General features: G+C 41.2%; 1 pseudogene; it reads right to left on the reverse strand.

Annotated features, from left to right (window-relative positions):
- Positions 1–6,205: 6,205 nt before the first annotated feature.
- The window catches only part of LOC128315773 (60S ribosomal protein L10a-like), a 43,985-nt pseudogene continuing 33,738 nt past the window's right edge, over positions 6,206–16,452 (reverse strand).

Below are 16,452 nucleotides of genomic sequence, written 5' to 3' on the forward strand. Positions count from 1 at the left end.
TTCTGTGACACATAACACTTCAGGTAATCAGAATATTAAGTGATTACCTTATACCAAAACATTAAAACTTTAGGAATTGCATATATATTTGGACAGTTACAGCATTTACCTATGCAATACAACCTAAGGTTTACCATTGTACGACAGTGCTTTTCCAAGGAACTTAGCATCCCAAATAAAAGGGTCTAATTGGTCAAAAAGGCTTCATTTACCATTTAAATCCTGGAAGCTTGTTAAAAGCTTAGGAAGTTATAAGTACATCCTAAAAAGGATTACAGATCATTAAAAATCTTAAAACTGTATTTATTCAGCCAAGGTGGCAATAAATGATCCTAAAGGTGAATGTATAGCATTATATAGTTGTTACGAAACCCTAGCTCCTTTAACATTGAGAAGCTTTAACTAAGTAATCAAAGACCTGATAAAGATGAAACCTAAAACTTTGGTTTTCCTGAAAGACAAACATTTGTTTGCATGGTCTTATCAAGAGCAGATCAACAGTCCAAGAAAACTTTTGTCATTTGAGAGAGAGAAGAGCAGAATTTCAACCTATACAGTGTACTTTTAAAATTCCATTCATCTCAACCTTAGTCCTTCCTGAGCACACATAAAATTCCTTTCCAAAGATTTCCCTTCATGAACCCTCCACAACCTTCCAACTTTGTCCCAAAGTTTGCCTTCAAACTTTGTCCCAAAGCCATTTCTCTCCAAATAACCAGTCTCATTTAGGACAAAATTACTTTCTTCTACCCTCAACAAAAATGTATTTCCATTCCTTATATCTCTCTATATACCTCCTACCTTCCTACATACAGGGTTGCTTTCCTTATTTCCACCAGTCTTAAGTACACTTAGCAGAATTTTAACTGTTAGGAAACCTTAGTCTCCAATTGAGGACTTAGTAACCAACTGAGAGGTGTTTACACCAGAATTTTTTTAGATGGCAAATTCATGAACCAACTACAGTACAAAGCGTGTTTTCCAATAGGTCCAAATAGCCTTAATTTCTCTGCAATAAGAAGTTAAAAACACAAACCTATGTTCAGTAATCAAAGCTTTAGCAATTCATTCTATTTGGAAAAGACCTAGATGTCCAAGTGGGTGCACTTTACTCCTTTACCTTGAGGATGGGAGGAGGAGCCAATGGTGCCTGAGGCACTGAGGAGGGTATAGGAACCAATTATATAGACCACACCCAAGTTGGTGCAGAAACAGGGGTGGGGAGGGGAAGGCAGAAGAGGCAAGGTGCCAGTAGAAGGCAGAGAAGGAAAACCTAATTCAAAACCTTAACTCAGAGCAGCAGACGCCATGTTTTTTCCACCAAAGTGGAAATATGGAGTCCACATCAGGCCAGTGAAGACTCAGAATTTCCCCAAAACAAATGGAGTGGCAGCAACTGCTTGGGAACATTCCTTAAAGTCCCCATCCCGAGGTAGACTAACCACAGTTGGCTCCAATTATAGCTGTTAACCTGGGAAATGAGGGAAATCCCTCACATCTATTAGGCAGAGGAAGAGGGAGCAACTCAGTGTCCCCTTCAGTCTGATTCTATCTCGGCCAGACCAATAAGGTCCCTTTCTCGAGATTCCTACTGATATCGGCTGGGTTTCTGGGACTTTGCCTGGTTGGGACATTTATTCTTTTAATGTCCTTTCTCCTTGCAGTAGTCTCACTGACCCCTTGCTAAGGAGGTTCTGGGCCTCCCCCTCTTTGGTGGCTAGACCTTCCTTGTCCTTTAGTCATGGCTCTCTTGTGCCTCTGGAGCAAACAGGGTGTAAGCCTTGCATAGCCTCTCATAATAATCCCTGGGGGAATCCCCTTGCTGCTGGGCATATTCATGGGCTTCTCAGCCCCTGCTCTGATCCCCAGAGGAGAGCCTCTTTGTACAGCGGTTGTGGACCAGCATCTGGAGAGTGCCTGTGCCTGGCCAAGGGCGCAATCTGGTCACTGGTCCTTGTCGAGGAGGTTTCTCTGGGTCCTCTGGGTCTGGGAGGGGAGGAGAGATGGGCAGCATCCAGGGTCAGAGGAGAGACAGACAGGGGAGGAGTTTCAAGCTCAGGGGCAGAAGGGAGGGAGCCTGGTGAGTCAGAAGGTGGCGGAAAGATGGGATCTTCCTCTGGGTCTCCTGTAAACACTAGGGGAGCAGTGGGTTGCTTCTTTGGTTCCCTGGGTGAGTCTTCGGATAAGGTAGCTAAAACCTTTGCCTGACTCTGCTTGCTATAGATGAATCGCACCCAAGGTGGAGGATTTTGGGCAATTTCAAGCCAGGAGTTGATGTATGGAAATTGATCAAGGTGACCTGGGTCTCTGGAGACAACATGCCAGATGCAGTGGACAATTGGGACATCCAAGTTTCCCTCAGAGGGCCCTCCTACACCAAAAGTGGGCCATTCTAACTCACATAAGGTCCTTAATGAGCCAGGGGTTATCTTAATTCCACAGTCTCCCAAAAAACCCTTCTTTGCTCTGTCTCGACCCCATAATGTTCCTGTGAGGTGGAGTTGCAAAGACAGACAGAGGGATAGGGGTGCCCCCTGTAATGAGGCAACCAGTAAGATGCCCATCTGGCTGTGTCCCGAAGGAACTTAGGTGATGCTTAGCCGTCGTGGTCTCAGCTTTGTGACTTACTATTGGAAACTATTCCGATGCCACCATGGACTGTGTGCCATTCACCACAGAATCGCAGACAGGCCCACTCAGACTCCATGGGCTTTTGGGGACCTTAAGGGTGCCTGCCCATGGAGCCACAGAATCGAACTCAGCAGGCAAGCTAGACCAAATTTCACATTCACACTCACATACACACCAGAGGTTATTACATTCCCTCCCACAGAATTCCTACCTGTGAGACTACTGAGGTCTCTGGGGAGTGATCAGGTCCCCCTTCCACTCTTGAGTGGGCCTGACTAGATTGGGCCCCAGCCTTACAGGTTCCAATGTCGGGTCCAGGTCCTCACCTGCCAGGTCTCCTCAAGTCCAGCAGGAACGGTGGAGCAGGGCTGGCCTGAGGCGACTGAACTGGAGACTGCCGAAATTCAGGCAGGGCGCGCCTACTCCCTTGCGATTCCTTGTTCCATCACCCCCTCGCCATTCTCCCAAACCGGTGGCAACATTGGGCCAGCATGGTTGAGTTTCCCAGTCAGGGAACAAATATGTTACAGAACCAGGCTGGAACGCTGGCAGAAAAACCAAGCGGCACTCGGAGATCTCGGGGGATCAGAGATTTATTTAACACTGGTGGACTCAGAGGAGACTGTTTCTCCAAAGATCTGAGCTCCGAATGAAGGGGGGAAGGGTAATTTACAGTTGTCAGCTTCCATATCTGTGGCAGGTTTTCGCACGTGTGGCGAACAGGGCAAGAACCTGGAAGAGGGTTCTCCAAGCTAGAGACCAGAGCTTGTTTTAATCCCGTTGGCCTTCTTATGGCGTAAAACTTTATTCATTTTCCCAACAATTGATTCTCAAGGAATAATGAATACTCCTGAGGAAATTCAATACTCCATACAGTGCTGATGATACACACATAAATTCTTAGGTATAGCCCCTTCTTTCTCCACATGGCCACTCTGAGACTATGGAGGCACGTATATTATGTTCCCACACACATAGAAACAAGGAACTCTAGGCAGGTTAGTTGGTTGGTTGGTTGGTTGGTTAGTTGGTTGGTTGGTTGGTTAGTTAGTTGGTTGGTTGGTTGGCTTTGATGGGTTTATAATAGAATGTTTTTCCTCCTTTATGGAAACTTGTCAGTGAAGTCTCCAAGATAGGAAATATAAATAATTACCTGGAAAAAAAAAAGCCACTAACACTAGATGTCCTCTCTGTGGCCTTGAGCAGGCCATCTAATGTCTTGGAGCCTCAGTTACTTTGTTTAATATAAGGAGTTAGACTTTAATCTTTAAGCTTCCCTCCAGTTCTGCAGTTATAAATTGAGATCTCTTGCCTCCTTAAATGTGTAGATGGCCTAATTGCTCAAAACCTAAAAGAAGATCAGAATTCTCTCATAACTCTGATTTCTCATTTTATACCCAGGGGACTACTTTGTCCCATCATTGGTAGGACATAGGGGTTAGTAGCATGTGCCTGTGAGTGCTGTAAGGAGCCCCTTGGGTCCTAGAATTTACAACTAAGCTCTACTTTTTAGATGAGCAAAGGGGCAGAGAGAAGACTCCCTTTAATTATCTGAGACTCTGATAATTTCCAAGAACCTACATTCATCAGTGCACATATTGGAAAGCAGGAGTTCCTGCTTTCCAGATGGCACAGAGGGTGATTGGGGATAATTCTAGATAATAATACAAGTTACACTCAAATGGGGCCCTTCCAAAGACGGGGGGCAAAGTAATATTTTTCCTCAATTATAGCTCTATATGCCAATTCTCGTATTTTACATACCACGAGTATGCAAATGCTCCTTTAGGGAGAAATGTTATTAAGCATATTGGCAAGAAAGGATGACAAAGCTGGGATGTAGATTAGCTATTTTAATAATACAGAGGGCCAATTGCTTAGTCTTTGGAGAGTGACTATAGCGGCAATTAAATTGCAAAAGTGTCAATAAAACAAATGTTGATTACACCCAACCTAAGAATCTTTAATAAAACAGAAACAACTTTTTTTCCTAGCATGTATTTTCAAGCCTGTGGCTTTGGAATTACATATACTTATTTTCTATTTTCATAGGATAGACTTGTTTTCAATTATTAGTGTGAAAATTTAAATTCCAGTGTCAAAGAATTATCTTCAAAGATGGTGAGTTTCCTCTGAAACAATTATAGTACTGCTTTCTCTTTTTAAATTTTTTTAAGTTTATTTATTTTGAGTGACAGAGAGAAAGAGAGAGAGAGAGACCATCAGGGCAAAGAGAAGGAGAGAGAGAATCCCAAGCAGGCTCCTCACTGTCAGTGCAGAGCCCGATGTGGAGCTTGAAGTCATGAACCATGAGATCATGACCTAAGTTGAAATCAAGAATTGGATGCTTAACCAACTGAGCTACCCAGGCACCCTGTAGTTTTGTTTTCTATCCCCCAAGTCTTAATGTTTTATAAACGTGGCTGAGACTTTTATTTTACACAATGTTCCAAGTCAGAATTTCTACACTTAGTACTTGAATCAGTTATATAGGACACGTCAATTTATTTTTCAGGGATCTAAGCATTTTGCAAATGTTTCATGACTCAAAAATGAGTTAAGATACTCATATTTCATACTACTGTTAATACTACATATTTCATACTACTCTCTCCATAAATGTCTATCTAAAATGCATGTTTGTGTGACACTCCAAATTAAGCTGCGTGGGTAATTTTGAAAATAAAAATGTGTTTGTGAGACCAGAGGTCATGGATAAGGGACAATTATTACAACCGTAAGAAATCCTAAAAAGCCTGGAGTATTTTCCTATTAACTTACTGGCTGAGGTTGAAGACAACTGCCAGCTAAATCTCAAAAGTCAATGTACAAAATATGGACATATGAAGCAGAAACTTTATTTTTTTAATATGAAATTTATTATCAAATTGGTTTCCATACAACACCCAGTGCTCATCCCATCAGGTGCCCTCCTCAATGCCCATCACCCACTTTCCCCTCCCTCCCACCCCCATCAACCCTCAGTTTGTTCTCAGTTTTTAAGAGTCTCTTATGGTTTGCCTCCCTCCTCTCTAACTTTTTTTTTTTCCCTTCCCCTCCCCCATGGGTTTCTGTTAAATTTCTCAGGATCCACATAAGAGTGAAAACATATGGTATCTGTCTTTCTCTGTATGACTTATTTCACTTAGCATAACACTCTCCAGTTCCATCCACATAGCTACAAAAGGCCATATTTCATTCTTTCTCATTGCCAAGTAGTATTCCATTTTATATGTAAACCACAACTTCTTTAGCCATTCATCACTTGATGGACATTTAGGCTCTTTCCATAATTTGACTATTGTTGAAAGTGCTTTGAAGCAGAAGCTTTAAATGACCCATGAGCACACGGAATACAGTTCCTATCCCATACAGGGACTCAAGGGTGCATGAATCCCAGCCACCTGGAAGTTTGGTGGTGGTGGGTGTTGTTGTCATTGTTGTTGTTGTTTTCTAAAAAAAAAAAAAAGTGATCTGAGACTGAAAAAGTTTTTTAAGTAAGCATAATATGAACACTGTAAGTGATAATTGTTATTGTTTTTAATGGTAGCACAAGGGTTTATTAAACTGTGTGTTAGTACAGGTGCCAGGGCTTGCCCATGGTGCTCTTGATGTATAAAGCCCAGACATTCTGCCGATTCTTCCTGAGCAATGATACCAGGAAATTGACAGCCAAGTAGGTATTGTACACAAGCTCATCATCTGCCATCTTCGTAGGTGGCCAACAGCCACTGCCAGACACAGCACCTTCTTCATCTGGAATTAGATCATGGGCTTCACTTCATCAACTCTGTCCACCACATAGGTCAGCAAGGAAGGGAAATTGCCAGACTTATTCAGGCCAGGATACAGGATTAATGGGATCTGCCTGATCAGAGATTCTGAAGCCAGAAAGGCATCATACTTCTTGGCCAGTTTCTTGACTAATTTTTTATTCTTGAGTTTCTTCAGCAGCTCAATGTCCATGTGGGGAATATCCACAGCCTTGGCCTCATCACAGTGCTGCTGGTCTCCCCAAACACATACAGAGACCTTGAGGTGGGGTGTGGACTCAAGCCTGATGGTGCCCAAGAAGTGTTGGTCCTTCCATGGGTCATAGTTCTTCAAGATGATCTGCAACTCCACCATCTCCAAAAACTTCCCACACTTATGCTGGTTCCCATGCAGGACTTCCAGCACCGCCTAGAACAGGGCACTTCAGGAAACTGCTGCTCATGTTGCCTTGTGCCACAATAACCAGAAAAGAGAGCTGGAAGTTTGGATTAAGGCAAGGAAATGATTTTTGTTTGACCTGAGCTTTTATTAATGTCAACACAGTCTCTGTGTGCTGATCTTTGAGTCTGGATATTTTAAGAATCTTTCACAGAGCAATACAAGTATGATAACACACAAATGACTTTGCAGTACTAATAACATTCAGTGTGTGTTGTAAGGAAGAGTGTTTAGATCTTTATAGACATTCTCTCTTCAATTTTCAAAACACCATGAGGTGGACAGGAATGGTATTCTCACCTTTGTTTTACAGATCAGGGTGCTGAGAAGCATCAAAGCTAAGAAGCTAGCTCCAAGTGAAAGCACTAGTAATAAGTACACCAACAGGCCCACCCAAGTCTCCTGTTTCCACCCCAAAGTGCTTTTTATCACCCTTCCTTGCTTCCGAATGTCTCAGAGGAGTCATTCCCATCTTTCTCAGCAAACAAAAAGCTCTAAAAGAACCAGGGTATGTGGGAAAAGGTATGAGTTGGAACATCCCAGATTCTCACTCCCTTTTACATTCAAGCCATTTGTCTAAGAAGCAACTTGTGCTCTCTTTCCAGTGACCTGATTCCAACTAACAAGAGAATTACAGTTCTGTTTCACAGCATTATGTTTTATAATTTTTCATTTTGAAAGCTTTCTCCATGGTCAGGTATAAGCCTGGTGGTAAATAGATGATGTATTTCTCTGTGTCTTCCCATTCAATGCATTTCCCAGCGGCTCATTACCCAAGAGAGACTGGAAGGCTGGTGGCTTGTATGACCTCATTTGCAGGATGCACTGCTGTCTGTCTAACCCATTACTATCTAAGCCATCTCGTTGTAAGACTAACTCCGGGCATGGGTTGGAGGCAGGCAGGCTGTATTAGGCAGCTGCATCCTACCAGTACACGTGCAGGTTAGGAAACCAACAGGTCAGTGCTAGGTGGGTCTGAGCAGATGGCATCTTTGGCAGAGCTTATGGCAGGAATCTATAAAATGCTTGGTAATTGGTTCCAGCAGGATTTTCTGGGGTAGGTGTCTAAGGGTTGAAATAGCCAAGGCTCTCATTTCTCTGTGCTTGTTCCAGCAAGAGCCAACACTGTCAGAATCAAAGCTTGCTCTGTATCAAAAGGTGCTCTGTCTTTTAGTAACTTATTTTTATCACTTGCCATTAGTTTTCAAAGAGCGATTCCTTTTATTCTTACCCTTTACATTCCTCCTTTGCTCTTGAAACTTGTTATGCTTTATACCTGAGGACAAAAGCAGCTGGAAATGAGTCGTTTCCACTCTTCCACATCCCTCCTTTTCAGACATAAAACACAAAAAATGTTAAAGCTCTGTGAGTTGTTGTCACAGGAGTGTGATGGTGATGATTTCTTTGGTTGTAATTACAACAACACAAGGGTGTGATGACACACACGCACACACACACATATACTCCCACAAATATATGTTCCATGTAAGTAATACCTTCTAAAATGATTGCCAGTAGATAACACATAACCTTTTCAAGAAGAAGAAAAGACATTTTAAGTGGGGCATTTTCAATACCTCTTCAACATCTCTGAAGCAGATTTTGTCAAAAAGATTGAGAGTCAGCCTAAAAGCATCCTTCTACACATGTACATACTCCAAAAATCTGCCTCATTGTGTAGTTGTTTAATCTCTTACGTATTCATAAAAAGCACTGTTGTCCTACTTCAGGGAATTTTCTTTGCTTCATTAAATTCCCATATGTTAGAGCTGAAAGGGAACAGATCAACCATCTTGTTTTTCACACAAGGAAACTACAGCCCAGAGGGAAAGTGACTTTGCCAAGGCCACGCTTTGGTGGCAGCTGGGCTTTGGATCTCAATCCAGTTCTTTTTCCATCAGACCAGACTACTTCTTAGGGACTAGAGTCTGAAACAATTCATTCCTTCCTTGAAAACTTACTGGACCTAGATAAGGCTGTGGGGAAGGTACAAAAAGAATAAGAAAAGAGCTAGTCCTTGAGGGTTACTCAATTCTTAATTTTTTTTATTATATAAAGACAGACACTAAGTAATAAATACTTTGTGTTATATTAAAAATTTAAAGTTGTATTTTTCTTTCCTATGTTTGTTGTTGTTAGAGAAGACAAACATTTAATATCCCTATAGATAACACCCATAGTGTACCTACTGTTGAAACAAAATGAAGGGCTTTGAAGGCCAGAAAAGATTAATTTGACATCTTAGAAAGTTTGCAAAAATTAAAAAAAAAAAAACACTTTCACATTCTATTTGGAAATTTACCACTAAATTCACTAAATCTCATTCAAATGTCTTCCATTTTATAATTCCATTATATCTTAAAATATATGGACATTAAATGTTAACAGATTTAACTTTCCATGTTGCTTCCTGTTCCAATGCATGGAAAAATAGAATGCATTAAGCCCATTAAATTTAGGGAAAAAAGGATAGAGGTAGCAAGTTTTTCTTTCTTCTCTCTTTTTGCATTTTTTAAGTCTCTTATAAATAGACATGCTTTCATTGTTAGAGACGATGTCCAAAGCCTTGCAAAATGGAGCTATTCATTCTCCTCAGCCCTGGCAAACAGAGACCGCCAATGGAGTCAGGTTTGAAAGACATATCTTGTGACTTCCCTTTTATCTGTATACGCCACTTTTTGATCATCTGTAGTTTCAGCTTCACTTTTGAGTGGCCTCGGGTTCAGGGAGATAGGCAGAGCATTAAATTCAAAACGGGAACAGAATCTGAATAGGCCTTAGGTGACTGACACATAACCTAGGGATGCAATCTATTTCACTGTGGGGAAAAAAAAATGGCACTCACTCTATCTCCAGGCTCTCTGAAGGTTTCCACATGAATAAAATCTGGCTGCTGACTACTTGTGATAGCTGGTGACCTGCAGGAAAAGCTTACATATAAATGCATTTTTCCCTGTACATGCTTTGCTTTTTTTCTCTTTCTTGCTGTCATGGCCCTTTACCATCCTCACAGCCTTTCCTTTTTTGATTAGAATAATAATAATAGTGACTATTCATTAAATATTTGCTCCGTGCTGGACACTGCTAAAACACAGCATTTCACTAAACTGCACATCAAGTATACAAGAGAAATATTTGTCTTTCAATTTCGAAAAAAAAGCTTAAGTAATTTAACCAATGTCCCTTAAGTAGCAGAGTGGTGGATTCAGATTCCAATGTTCATGCGCATAATCACTATGCTGGTCCAATAGTAACAGCTAAAGCTTTTTTAGGTTTTCCACACCAAATTTAAATCCCAAATTGGGATTTAAATCCCAAGTTGGCTTTCTACTGTAACAGATGTTTTAAGGATGCCTCATCCACCTGGTGGGTTCAGAGTAATATTAAATGCAACTAAGTAAAATCCAAATAATTTTAGGAAAAATCCTAGAACACACTTGAATTTATTTTCTTTTTTTTAAATTTTTTTATTTTAACATTTATTTATTTTTGAGACAGACAGAGACAGCATGAACAGGGGAGGGTCAGAGAGAGAGGGAGACACAGAATCTGAAACAGGCTCCAGGCTCTGAACTGTCAGCACAGAGCCCAACGCAGGGTTCAAACTCACAGACCGCGAGATCATGACCTGAGCCGGAGTCGGACGCTTAACCGACTGAGCCACCCAGGTGCCCCTTGAATTTATTTTCTATTGCTGTGTAACAAGTTACAAACTTAGCAGCTTACAACAACACAGGTTTATTTTCTCATCATTTCCAGGGGTCAGTAGTCTGGCACATTTTAGTTGGGTCCTCTGGTCAGGGTCTCGTAAGGCTCAAATCAAGGTGTCAGCTAGATATGTCTTCATCTAGAATCCCAACTAGGAAATGGTTTCTTACAAGCTCCCTCAGGTCATTGGCAGAATTAATTTCCCTGTAGTTGTAGGACTGAGGTTCCCAGTCTTATTGGCTATCCACCAAGGAACACTCTCACCTCCTACAGGCTACTCTCATGTCCTTGCTGTATGGTGCCCCTCCATCTCAGCAATGGAGAACATACCTCACAGATATTCTACCTGCCACAGTAATCACCGCTTATTTCTTCATCTAGCCTATTATTTTCTTCCATTATTTGAAGAGCCAGTAAATATTAAAGAAGAAAATTTAACCATAATGGAATGTTTACTCATAGATTTCAAAGAAAAAGGTAGATTTGAACCCATGAGTGGTGAGGAGAGCCTTTCTCTCCTGGTTCTTCAGTCATAGCCTTGTATGTACATTATCCAACATGATTTCATCTTCCTGAACATGCCTCTAGGCCCACTACAAGGATCAGCCTCAGATGAACCTGAATGCTCCTCTTGTGAAAGACAACAAGAAAATGTCTGTGTTGGGAAATCAGTACCCCTATCATTTGTTACTTGTCCATGTTTTACATCAATCCCAGGGCACATCCACTGAGAAAGTCTTTACCTCTCCCATTTGCTGATAGAAGCGTTTTACGGAAGATCACATTTTTTAAGGTATATGATTTTAGAATAAAATAACAAATTGTTATATCTGTATTTAGCTATGTTTGTATTTCAAGCTGAATTTTAAAGAATGGATTTTTCAACAGTTATCCTATCAATTTACTTCATAAGTTCAAAGAATGGGACCATTGTCCCCTGATAGAGCTAGGACCCCAATTATGCCAAAATCTATGCTAACACGCTATCTTTACTATTTTCCTCAATCTTTGAATGTTGCATTTATATTTCTACATAGCATGAGATAGATTTGGTATGAGAAAAGTTCTTTTAATAAGAAATAACTAGAATATGCCTTAAAGATCTAGAGTCTTGGGGTGCCTGGGAGGCTCAGTTGATTAAGCGACTAACTTCAGCTCAGCTCATGATCTTGTGGCTGATGAGTTAGAGCCCCTTGTCGGGTTCTGTGCTGACAGCTCAGAGCCTTGAGCCTGCTTCAGATTCTGTGTCTCCCTCTTTCTCTGCCCCTCCCCAGCTCTCTCTCTGTCTCTCAAAACTAAATAAACATTAAAAAAAATTTTTTTAAAGATCTAGAGTCTCAAATGTATCTAATCTGTTTGATCTGTTTAGAAAATTTGAGAACCTGTTAGTAAAATCTAATTTAAAAAAAAAGTGTATAAACTGGGGGTCAAGAAACCTGGATTTTATTTCTGGTTATTATCAGTTACCTCAGCTATAAACGAAAAGGGTTAATTTAGATAGCCTCCAGGAGTTAAATGCAAATTATCTCTTTGGAATGCACCATGCAGTACTGCTGGATGACCAAATGTCAGCCCTCAACACTCAGTCTACTTTAGGCTTCTCCGTCCATGAGAATGATCTTCAGACCTAACAAGGATAGAATAAATGTTGTAAGAGGGATTGGAAGCTTGAGTCAGAGAGATTTTCAGAGAGCTTCTGTCTGGTCTAGATGGGTTTAAGTCTCAGGCCTTGGTGAGTAACATCCCAGAACATGGAAAGAACTTGCAGACAAGGTCCCTGATCCACTGCCTAGGCTGGAGCTCTGACAATAGGCAAATACTGTTCTAATATTTTTCAAAACTAGAAATTCTATAGGTTTATATATTTCTATTTTATTTATAGATTTATATAATCTTTATGATTTTTACATACATTATAAGTAGATTTATATACTATATTCATATGAGTTATATAGATTAATATCTACAGATATTAATCCTATAAACTGCAGATAGACTCTAGGATTAGTTCCCAAAAAGATGGTTTGGGAAGGCTTAGGAAAGGAAGCTTGGATCACTAGGAACTGGTATGGATTCAGAATAAGAACAATTATTGACTGGCTGATCATATTTCTTTTGCAGATTGGGTTACTAGATTGATAAGGAAAGAATATATAGTCAAATCTTGCCTCTGGGTAAGAAGAGTCCTGGAGAAGGGTGGGATGAATCTAGATTAGGAGAAGGGTAGTGAATAGACAAAGAAAAAGAAAGAGCCTGAGAAAGATAGGAACAGGGAGGGGGACACTGGTAGAAGTGGAATAAGTAGAAGACAAGAAGAGAGAAGACTCAGCCCTAGAGAACAGGAGCATAAAAACAGCTCCCTCTGCAGAAGAAGAGACCATGTGACTTTTCCCAGCCCCAGAACCAAGATGGCAACAAGAAGAAAGTCCCACCCTCTCAGCTGGTGGGAGACCCACTAGTTTTCCCAAATGAAGGTGTCAGTCCTGGCACCTGGGCTTGGAGCACTCAGGGCTCAGGATGCGAATCACACTCAGGGAGAAGAGAGGCACTTTTAGAGACTTCAGGGACCAACACAGCCTGAGGAGCTACTCAGCTGTGGGCCAGGCTGCAGGCAGCAATCAACGCTGTAGTACCTGGGTCTCCAGTAGAACGCCTTTGGGCTTAACGGAAGAACAGAGCACTTTTTTATCTGAAGACACATTCCCATTCGTACCCTTCAGGAAGTGTAAAACTCCTCAGCAAAATGAGGAAGGACAAGGTTTCTGAAGCCCTGCCTAGGACTGAATCCCTGCTCTTCTGTTTGCTAGTTGACCTTCTGCATGTTACTTATCTCCCCCCTCAGCTTCACACTATCCCCATCCATGACACAGTGATACTAAAATACCTCCCTAATAAGGATGTCCAGAGAATTAAATGACAGTTATCTAAAGCGCTTAATATTAGATATTATTAATATAGTAACACATTAGCTCAAGCTGATGGTGTCTGAGGAATCTTTAATAAAGTCTCTCATGACATATTTGTGGACAAGACAGAGAAATGAGGAATAGGCATAAATACAATTTTGTGACTTGTAACAGGTTAAGTGACCAAGCAAAAGAGTGCAAATTAATTTAAGCATATTCAGTCTGGAGAATTACTGTGAATTACAAAAGACCTCCTGAGAGTCTTTAAAGTCTTCCCAAATTGCAGGTCATTTCTTTGATGCTCAGAGACAAATAAATGACAAGCAATTCCATAGACCTTCCTTTTAATATTCTGCAAAATGTTACTTAGAGTAACTTGCTAAATTAGTTATTGAAGTTTCCTAAAATTTGATATTCACAAGCTAACTAAAATGAGCCCATTACTAAACTTACTGAAGGAGCTCATTCATCATTCTCCAGCAGGCCTAGAGCTGGCTAATACAGGGATATACTGAAGCATGTGTATCACCTGAGCACATGTGCAAATTTCTGAAAAGATGCATCTTTATTACTGCGTCATCAGGCATATCCTGACTTGGTCGTAGTTTTCAAGTGCTGATATATGTTGAGTCAATTGATATATCACATTACATGTTAACAAATACCCATCCATCATCAGTCACTTCATGAATGTTCTCTTTATGTCCTGGGTCTCCTAGATTTCTCCAGAGGACACAGACTCCCTGCTCCAGGAGATCCCTCTAGTACAACTGCTCACTTTCCAACACCTCATGTACCTTGGACTCAAAAAACAGGGCGGGCATTTTCTTTGCTCCAGTATCTCTCCAAGACCATGATTTATCTATCTTGAATAAAATTCCAAACAGATTCCATTATGGCACCTGCCTTCTGGCTCTATCACCCTGAACCCTCTGCATCTTCCCACCCTTCACCTGTTATCTCCCTTCACTTCTTCTTGATTCCTTGTGGACTCTGGCGTCTGATTCACAGTCTTCCTCTCTGCACAAGACCTGTCATCACCTTGGGAGATTGCAATGTTTGTGTGGATAACCCAGTCACAACCCTAGTCTTTCACTTCCTTCATCTCCTCAATTCCATCTCTGAAATTTAAATTCTTCCTGACTACAACCACTTCTCCATCCAAATTTCTCTCTGTCTTGCTCCTATATTCCCAGCACCTCATAAAGGCCTCCAATTCTTCCCAGTATAGCAACATCTCCTTACCTCTGCCATCTTCTGTGTCTAACTGAGGCTCCATGTCCCCTGCTTCAGCTACCCTCTCATTGTATTAGTTTCCTGTGGTTGCTATAACAAATACTACAAACTTGGAGTCTTAGAAGAAGAGAAATTTATTATCTCACAGTTTCGGAGGCAGAAATCTGAAATCAAGGTGCCACACTCCCTCCAGAGGCTCTGGAAGAGAATCTGCTCAGTGCTTCTCTCCTTGTTTCTGGTGCTCCAGGCCTTCCTTGACTTGTAGCTATATAACTCCAATCTCTGCCTTCATCTTCATACTGCCTTCTCTCCTGCGTTCATATCAAAGTTTCCTCTGCCCCTCTCTTATAAAGATACATGTGATGACACCAGGGCCCACCTGTATAATCTAAGATAAACATCTCATTTCAAGACACTTACCCACATTTTTGCCATATAACATAATATGTACAGATTTGGGGGATTAGGAAGTGAATATGTTTTGTAGGATGCTTTTTTTTCAGCCTACTATGTTCATCAATATTCTCAACATCTTTGCCTCCCTGGTCCTTCTCTGCTATCCAGAAAAGCATCTACCTTCTTGTCATCCCAATCTGGGCCATTGATTTTTGCTGAACAATATCACACACTCTCATGGCTAGATGCCGCTATAAATTTACAGTCTCCAATCCAGGAAACCAGATCTGTCATTTCCCTTTTGGATTAGGCCATACTATACAGTAAAGTCCAGAGTTACAAATGGGCAAGAATGAAAGCTTGGATTGAGTTTGAAGTTATTTTTACTTTGATTTATTCCCACAAGCAGTACAAAAGATACAGATAATGTCCATTACATATGGGCAAACATGGTTCCTACTTACTTCCTTTTACCTCATAAAGGCATACCAGCATTATGGTCTCAGCAGCTTATGTAGAAGGAAAAGACCACAGGGCTAGAGGACCAAAGAACTATAGACTCACTGCCTTTCATATGTCCAATGAGGTCAGCACCTAAAACAATTTATATTACCATATAAAGCTGTCTGAGGAAACTCCACAGGAAGCCATGTCACCCAGACCCAATGTCTGTGCTCTGAGTCTTATCTCTGCTGCAGTAACACAGGAGTCTGGGAGTTTTCCATTTCTGCTCCCCTAGAGGCTTTCTCATTATGCTCAGAATAAAATCCAAACCCCTTGGCAGGAGTATGTTTTATTCCTTTCAAGCCTCTTCTTTCATCTCTCAGCACTCCCCACCATTAACATTTAAATACTTGGAGTCCTGTACAGATATTTATTTTTCTCTTTCACTTCTGAGTCTTGGCACTTGCTAATCTCCTTGCCTGGAATGTCATTCTCCCCTCCCCCACCCCCCCCCCCCCCCGCCCCCTGCTTACTCCCATCATTCATCAGAAGCCAGGCCCAGCTCCAGGCTTCCCAGAAGCCCCACCTAACCCCCTGTTCCTCTCTAGTCTCACAGTCACCACTACCACCCCAGGCTGGTTTAGGTACCCCTCTTTGTCTAACTAAAGTCCTACTCTTTTCCCTGCCATAGCCTTTTTCACACCATTATCTCATTAATCATATTTATAGTAATCTGTCCTATTATGTTCTACAGGCCTTGCAGGCAGATGTATGAATTCCCAGCACCTAGCACAGTGCTTAACACATAATGAGTGCTCAATAAATATTGGATGAATAAATTGGTATAATTTCATCAGTAGGAATCATCTGTAGGGTTTAGAAGCCAAAGTTGTTCACTATTCACAGAAAATGAAATACC

This window comes from Acinonyx jubatus, chromosome B2, assembly GCF_027475565.1.
Source record: "Acinonyx jubatus isolate Ajub_Pintada_27869175 chromosome B2, VMU_Ajub_asm_v1.0, whole genome shotgun sequence".
Taxonomy (NCBI): Eukaryota; Metazoa; Chordata; class Mammalia; order Carnivora; family Felidae; genus Acinonyx; species Acinonyx jubatus.